The 7,500-nt window shown below is 52.2% G+C and overlaps 7 non-coding genes and 2 pseudogenes across 7 annotated transcripts; all 9 read left to right on the top strand.

Moving 5' to 3' along the window:
• The first annotated feature begins 32 nt into the window (after positions 1–32).
• Positions 33–151, top strand: LOC142189098 (5S ribosomal RNA). The gene has a single exon (XR_012713293.1). It is a non-coding gene; the product is annotated as a 5S ribosomal RNA (ribosomal RNA).
• Positions 152–865: 714 nt separating this feature from the next.
• Positions 866–984, top strand: LOC142189097 (5S ribosomal RNA). Its single transcript, XR_012713292.1, has one exon. It is a non-coding gene; the product is annotated as a 5S ribosomal RNA (ribosomal RNA).
• A 714-nt stretch (positions 985–1,698) lies between these two features.
• LOC142189405 (5S ribosomal RNA) lies at positions 1,699–1,817 on the top strand. Its single transcript, XR_012713580.1, has one exon. It is a non-coding gene; the product is annotated as a 5S ribosomal RNA (ribosomal RNA).
• A 714-nt stretch (positions 1,818–2,531) lies between these two features.
• LOC142189096 (5S ribosomal RNA) lies at positions 2,532–2,650 on the top strand. The gene has a single exon (XR_012713291.1). It is a non-coding gene; the product is annotated as a 5S ribosomal RNA (ribosomal RNA).
• A 720-nt stretch (positions 2,651–3,370) lies between these two features.
• On the top strand, positions 3,371–3,479 carry LOC142189467 (5S ribosomal RNA; annotated as a pseudogene).
• Positions 3,480–4,193: 714 nt separating this feature from the next.
• Positions 4,194–4,302, top strand: LOC142189414 (5S ribosomal RNA; annotated as a pseudogene).
• Positions 4,303–5,016: 714 nt separating this feature from the next.
• LOC142189095 (5S ribosomal RNA) lies at positions 5,017–5,135 on the top strand. Its single transcript, XR_012713290.1, has one exon. It is a non-coding gene; the product is annotated as a 5S ribosomal RNA (ribosomal RNA).
• Positions 5,136–5,849: 714 nt separating this feature from the next.
• On the top strand, positions 5,850–5,968 carry LOC142189093 (5S ribosomal RNA). The gene has a single exon (XR_012713288.1). It is a non-coding gene; the product is annotated as a 5S ribosomal RNA (ribosomal RNA).
• Positions 5,969–6,682: 714 nt separating this feature from the next.
• On the top strand, positions 6,683–6,801 carry LOC142189092 (5S ribosomal RNA). The gene has a single exon (XR_012713287.1). It is a non-coding gene; the product is annotated as a 5S ribosomal RNA (ribosomal RNA).
• The last annotated feature ends 699 nt before the right edge of the window (positions 6,802–7,500 follow it).

Here is a 7,500-nt window from a genome sequence, read left to right as displayed (position 1 = left end):
GTAGAAGAGGAGTAAGTGAGAGGCCTGTCTCTGCCTACGGCCACACCACCCTGAACACGCCCGATCTCGTCTGATCTCGGAAGCTAAGCAGGGTCGGGCCTGGTTAGTACTTGGATGGGAGACCGCCTGGGAATACCAGGTGCTGTAGGCTTTTGCTTTTCCTCACTTCCACCAGCAGGGGTCACTCTCCTCTATGCCATTTTTACATTCACTTTTTACACTGCACACTTGCTTCTTTTACATTCGCTTTCTCTCTTGCACTCTTTAGGCCTTGCAAAATCCTAGTATTCTCAGTCTTACCGCTATCACTCTTAGCAGCCGCAGCGGGCGTGGTGGCCACCAGCGTTGTGGCTTTTTACTTTTAATAATAGCAGGCTTCATTTCCATAGTATCTGGGCCTCCCGCCGGGCTGGAAGCCATAGCTAGTAACCTGCAGACCAATTTACAGGGCAACACAGGCTGAACATCTTTGCAGACAACGTGCCCTAAGAAAAGAGAAGCTGACTGAAAAGCAGCTTCGCTTCCAGGCACGGGCAACCATCTCAACTTCTTCCTTAGCCGACTCCTGGACAATGGGCTCTGGTCCAGCTTGCTCTTTCTTTCACCCCCGGGATGGTTTCTTAGCCCTGCGCAGACCTTGCGCCCAGCCCTTTTGAAAGAGGGCGGCTGCGGCCTGTGACTGGTTGCTGAACAACACCTGTGGGTATAAGGGCCGCCCCCAGCTCTTGCACTGCTCCTGTTGGAGTATGAAGTTCCCTTAAGAGAAGGCAAAAAGTGAAGAAAAAGGTCTAGCGTGAAGTAGTGCAAAGGGCTGCCAGCAGCCAGGCTGCAAAGTAGAAGAGGAGTAAGTGAGAAGCCTGTCTCTGCCTACGGCCACACCACCCTGAACACGCCCGATCTCGTCTGATCTCGGAAGCTAAGCAGGGTCGGGCCTGGTTAGTACTTGGATGGGAGACCGCCTGGGAATACCAGGTGCTGTAGGCTTTTGCTTTTCCTCACTTCCACCAGCAGGGGTCACTCTCCTCTATGCCATTTTTACATTCACTTTTTACACTGCACACTTGCTTCTTTTACATTCGCTTTCTCTCTTGCACTCTTTAGGCCTTGCAAAATCCTAGTATTCTCAGTCTTACCGCTATCACTCTTAGCAGCCGCAGCGGGCGTGGTGGCCACCAGCGTTGTGGCTTTTTACTTTTAATAATAGCAGGCTTCATTTCCATAGTATCTGGGCCTCCCGCCGGGCTGGAAGCCATAGCTAGTAACCTGCAGACCAATTTACAGGGCAACACAGGCTGAACATCTTTGCAGACAACGTGCCCTAAGAAAAGAGAAGCTGACTGAAAAGCAGCTTCGCTTCCAGGCACGGGCAACCATCTCAACTTCTTCCTTAGCCGACTCCTGGACAATGGGCTCTGGTCCAGCTTGCTCTTTCTTTCACCCCCGGGATGGTTTCTTAGCCCTGCGCAGACCTTGCGCCCAGCCCTTTTGAAAGAGGGCGGCTGCGGCCTGTGACTGGTTGCTGAACAACACCTGTGGGTATAAGGGCCGCCCCCAGCTCTTGCACTGCTCCTGTTGGAGTATGAAGTTCCCTTAAGAGAAGGCAAAAAGTGAAGAAAAAGGTCTAGCGTGAAGTAGTGCAAAGGGCTGCCAGCAGCCAGGCTGCAAAGTAGAAGAGGAGTAAGTGAGAAGCCTGTCTCTGCCTACGGCCACACCACCCTGAACACGCCCAATCTCGTCTGATCTCGGAAGCTAAGCAGGGTCAGGCCTGGTTAGTACTTGGATGGGAGACCGCCTGGGAATACCAGGTGCGGTAGGCTTTTGCTTTTCCTCACTTCCACCAGCAGGGGTCACTCTCCTCTATGCCATTTTTACATTCACTTTTTACACTGCACACTTGCTTCTTTTACATTCGCTTTCTCTCTTGCACTCTTTAGGCCTTGCAAAATCCTAGTATTCTCAGTCTTACCGCTATCACTCTTAGCAGCCGCAGCGGGCGTGGTGGCCACCAGCGTTGTGGCTTTTTACTTTTAATAATAGCAGGCTTCATTTCCATAGTATCTGGGCCTCCCGCCGGGCTGGAAGCCATAGCTAGTAACCTGCAGACCAATTTACAGGGCAACACAGGCTGAACATCTTTGCAGACAACGTGCCCTAAGAAAAGAGAAGCTGACTGAAAAGCAGCTTCGCTTCCAGGAACGGGCAACCATCTCAACTTCTTCCTTAGCCGACTCCTGGACAATGGGCTCTGGTCCAGCTTGCTCTTTCTTTCACCCCCGGGATGGTTTCTTAGCCCTGCGCAGACCTTGCGCCCAGCCCTTTTGAAAGAGGGCGGCTGCGGCCTGAGACTGGTTGCTGAACAACACCTGTGGGTATAAGGGCCGCCCCCAGCTCTTGCACTGCTCCTGTTGGAGTATGAAGTTCCCTAAAGAGAAGGCAAAAAGTGAAGAAAAAGGTCTAGCGTGAAGTAGTGCAAAGAGCTGCCAGCAGCCAGGCTGCAAAGTAGAAGAGGAGTAAGTGAGAAGCCTGTCTCTGCCTACGGCCACACCACCCTGAACACGCCCGATCTCGTCTGATCTCGGAAGCTAAGCAGGGTCGGGCCTGGTTAGTACTTGGATGGGAGACCGCCTGGGAATACCAGGTGCTGTAGGCTTTTGCTTTTCCTCACTTCCACCAGCAGGGGTCACTCTCCTCTATGCCATTTTTACATTCACTTTTTACACTGCACACTTGCTTCTTTTACATTCACTTTCTCTCTTGCACTCTTTAGGCCTTGCAAAATCCTAGTATTCTCAGTCTTACCGCTATCACTCTTAGCAGCCGCAGCCGCAGCGGGCGTGGTGGCCACCAGCGTTGTGGCTTTTTTCTTTTAATAATAGCAGGCTTCATTTCCATAGTATCTGGGCCTCCCGCCGGGCTGGAAGCCATAGCTAGTAACCTGCAGACCAATTTACAGGGCAACACAGGCTGAACATCTTTGCAGACAACGTGCCCTAAGAAAAGAGAAGCTGACTGAAAAGCAGCTTCGCTTCCAGGCACGGGCAACCATCTCAACTTCTTCCTTAGCCGACTCCTGGACAATGGGCTCTGGTCCAGCTTGCTCTTTCTTTCACCCCCGGGATGGTTTCTTAGCCCTGCGCAGACCTTGCGCCCAGCCCTTTTGAAAGAGGGCGGCTGCGGCCTGTGACTGGTTGCTGAACAACACCTGTGGGTATAAGGGCCGCCCCCAGCTCTTGCACTGCTCCTGTTGGAGTATGAAGTTCCCTTAAGAGAAGGCAAAAAGTGAAGAAAAAGGTCTAGCGTGAAGTAGTGCAAAGAGCTGCCAGCAGCCAGGCTGCAAAGTAGAAGAGGAGTAAGTGAGAAGTTTGTCTCCGCCTACGGCCACACCACCCTGAACACGTCTGATCTCGGAAGCTAAGCAGGGTCGGGCCTGGTTAGTACTTGGATGGGAGACCGCCTGGGAATACCAGGTGCTGTAGGCTTTTGCTTTTCCTCACTTCCACCAGCAGGGGTCACTCTCCTCTATGCCATTTTTACATTCACTTTTTACACTGCACACTTGCTTCTTTTACATTCGCTTTCTCTCTTGCACTCTTTAGGCCTTGCAAAATCCTAGTATTCTCAGTCTTACCGCTATCACTCTTAGCAGCCGCAGCGGGCGTGGTGGCCACCAGCGTTGTGGCTTTTTACTTTTAATAATAGCAGGCTTCATTTCCATAGTATCTGGGCCTCCCGCCGGGCTGGAAGCCATAGCTAGTAACCTGCAGACCAATTTACAGGGCAACACAGGCTGAACATCTTTGCAGACAACGCGCCCTAAGAAAAGAGAAGCTGACTGAAAAGCAGCTTCGCTTCCAGGCACGGGCAACCATCTCAACTTCTTCCTTAGCCGACTCCTGGACAATGGGCTCTGGTCCAGCTTGCTCTTTCTTTCACCCCCGGGATGGTTTCTTAGCCCTGCGCAGACCTTGCGCCCAGCCCTTTTGAAAGAGGGCGGCTGCGGCCTGTGACTGGTTGCTGAACAACACCTGTGGGTATAAGGGCCGCCCCCAGCTCTTGCACTGCTCCTGTTGGAGTATGAAGTTCCCTTAAGAGAAGGCAAAAAGTGAAGAAAAAGGTCTAGCGTGAAGTAGTGCAAAGGGCTGCCAGCAGCCAGGCTGCAAAGTAGAAGAGGAGTAAGTGAGAAGCCTGTCTCTGCCTACGGCCACACCACCCTGAACACGCCCGATCTCGGAAGCTAAGCAGGGTCGGGCCTGGTTAGTACTTGGATGGGAGACCGCCTGGGAATACCAGGTGCTGTAGGCTTTTGCTTTTCCTCACTTCCACCAGCAGGGGTCACTCTCCTCTATGCCATTTTTACATTCACTTTTTACACTGCACACTTGCTTCTTTTACATTTGCTTTCTCTCTTGCACTCTTTAGGCCTTGCAAAATCCTAGTATTCTCAGTCTTACCGCTATCACTCTTAGCAGCCGCAGCGGGCGTGGTGGCCACCAGCGTTGTGGCTTTTTACTTTTAATAATAGCAGGCTTCATTTCCATAGTATCTGGGCCTCCCGCCGGGCTGGAAGCCATAGCTAGTAACCTGCAGACCAATTTACAGGGCAACACAGGCTGAACATCTTTGCAGACAACGCGCCCTAATAAAAGAGAAGCTGACTGAAAAGCAGCTTCGCTTCCAGGAACGGGCAACCATCTCAACTTCTTCCTTAGCCGACTCCTGGACAATGGGCTCTGGTCCAGCTTGCTCTTTCTTTCACCCCCGGGATGGTTTCTTAGCCCTGCGCAGACCTTGCGCCCAGCCCTTTTGAAAGAGGGCGGCTGCGGCCTGTGACTGGTTGCTGAACAACACCTGTGGGTATAAGGGCCGCCCCCAGCTCTTGCACTGCTCCTGTTGGAGTATGAAGTTCCCTTAAGAGAAGGCAAAAAGTGAAGAAAAAGGTCTAGCGTGAAGTAGTGCAAAGGGCTGCCAGCAGCCAGGCTGCAAAGTAGAAGAGGAGTAATTGAGAAGCCTGTCTCTGCCTACGGCCACACCACCCTGAACACGCCCGATCTCGTCTGATCTCGGAAGCTAAGCAGGGTCGGGCCTGGTTAGTACTTGGATGGGAGACCGCCTGGGAATACCAGGTGCTGTAGGCTTTTGCTTTTCCTCACTTCCACCAGCAGGGGTCACTCTCCTCTATGCCATTTTTACATTCACTTTTTACACTGCACACTTGCTTCTTTTACATTCGCTTTCTCTCTTGCACTCTTTAGGCCTTGCAAAATCCTAGTATTCTCAGTCTTACCGCTATCACTCTTAGCAGCCGCAGCGGGCGTGGTGGCCACCAGCGTTGTGGCTTTTTACTTTTAATAATAGCAGGCTTCATTTCCATAGTATCTGGGCCTCCCGCCGGGCTGGAAGCCATAGCTAGTAACCTGCAGACCAATTTACAGGGCAACACAGGCTGAACATCTTTGCAGACAACGTGCCCTAAGAAAAGAGAAGCTGACTGAAAAGCAGCTTCGCTTCCAGGCACGGGCAACCATCTCAACTTCTTCCTTAGCCGACTCCTGGACAATGGGCTCTGGTCCAGCTTGCTCTTTCTTTCACCCCCGGGATGGTTTCTTAGCCCTGCGCAGACCTTGCGCCCAGCCCTTTTGAAAGAGGGCGGCTGCGGCCTGTGACTGGTTGCTGAACAACACCTGTGGGTATAAGGGCCGCCCCCAGCTCTTGCACTGCTCCTGTTGGAGTATGAAGTTCCCTTAAGAGAAGGCAAAAATTGAAGAAAAAGGTCTAGCGTTTAGTAGTGCAAAGGGCTGCCAGCAGCCAGGCTGCAAAGTAGAAGAGGAGTAAGTGAGAAGCCTGTCTCTGCCTACGGCCACACCACCCTGAACACGCCCGATCTCGTCTGATCTCGGAAGCTAAGCAGGGTCGGGCCTGGTTAGTACTTGGATGGGAGACCGCCTGGGAATACCAGGTGCTGTAGGCTTTTGCTTTTCCTCACTTCCACCAGCAGGGGTCACTCTCCTCTATGCCATTTTTACATTCACTTTTTACACTGCACACTTGCTTCTTTTACATTCGCTTTCTCTCTTGCACTCTTTAGGCCTTGCAAAATCCTAGTATTCTCAGTCTTACCGCTATCACTCTTAGCAGCCGCAGCGGGCGTGGTGGCCACCAGCGTTGTGGCTTTTTACTTTTAATAATAGCAGGCTTCATTTCCATAGTATCTGGGCCTCCCGCCGGGCTGGAAGCCATAGCTAGTAACCTGCAGACCAATTTACAGGGCAACACAGGCTGAACATCTTTGCAGACAACGCGCCCTAATAAAAGAGAAGCTGACTGAAAAGCAGCTTCGCTTCCAGGCACGGGCAACCATCTCAACTTCTTCCTTAGCCGACTCCTGGACAATGGGCTCTGGTCCAGCTTGCTCTTTCTTTCACCCCCGGGATGGTTTCTTAGCCCTGCGCAGACCTTGCGCCCAGCCCTTTTGAAAGAGGGCGGCTGCGGCCTGTGACTGGTTGCTGAACAACACCTGTGGGTATAAGGGCCGCCCCCAGCTCTTGCACTGCTCCTGTTGGAGTATGAAGTTCCCTTAAGAGAAGGCAAAAAGTGAAGAAAAAGGTCTAGCGTGAAGTAGTGCAAAGGGCTGCCAGCAGCCAGGCTGCAAAGTAGAAGAGGAGTAAGTGAGAAGCCTGTCTCTGCCTACGGCCACACCACCCTGAACACGCCCGATCTCGTCTGATCTCGGAAGCTAAGCAGGGTCGGGCCTGGTTAGTACTTGGATGGGAGACCGCCTGGGAATACCAGGTGCTGTAGGCTTTTGCTTTTCCTCACTTCCACCAGCAGGGGTCACTCTCCTCTATGCCATTTTTACATTCACTTTTTACACTGCACACTTGCTTCTTTTACATTCGCTTTCTCTCTTGCACTCTTTAGGCCTTGCAAAATCCTAGTATTCTCAGTCTTACCGCTATCACTCTTAGCAGCCGCAGCGGGCGTGGTGGCCACCAGCGTTGTGGCTTTTTACTTTTAATAATAGCAGGCTTCATTTCCATAGTATCTGGGCCTCCCGCCGGGCTGGAAGCCATAGCTAGTAACCTGCAGACCAATTTACAGGGCAACACAGGCTGAACATCTTTGCAGACAACGCGCCCTAAGAAAAGAGAAGCTGACTGAAAAGCAGCTTCGCTTCCAGGCACGGGCAACCATCTCAACTTCTTCCTTAGCCGACTCCTGGACAATGGGCTCTGGTCCAGCTTGCTCTTTCTTTCACCCCCGGGATGGTTTCTTAGCCCTGCGCAGACCTTGCGCCCAGCCCTTTTGAAAGAGGGCGGCTGCGGCCTGTGACTGGTTGCTGAACAACACCTGTGGGTATAAGGGCCGCCCCCAGCTCTTGCACTGCTCCTGTTGGAGTATGAAGTTCCCTTAAGAGAAGGCAAAAAGTGAAGAAAAAGGTCTAGCGTGAAGTAGTGCAAAGAGCTGCCAGCAGCCAGGCTGCAAAGTAGAAGAGGAGTAAGT

Source organism: Leptodactylus fuscus, unplaced genomic scaffold, assembly GCF_031893055.1.
Source record: "Leptodactylus fuscus isolate aLepFus1 unplaced genomic scaffold, aLepFus1.hap2 HAP2_SCAFFOLD_99, whole genome shotgun sequence".
NCBI lineage: Eukaryota > Metazoa > Chordata > Amphibia > Anura > Leptodactylidae > Leptodactylus > Leptodactylus fuscus.
This window is presented reverse-complemented; position numbering and strand designations above follow the sequence as displayed.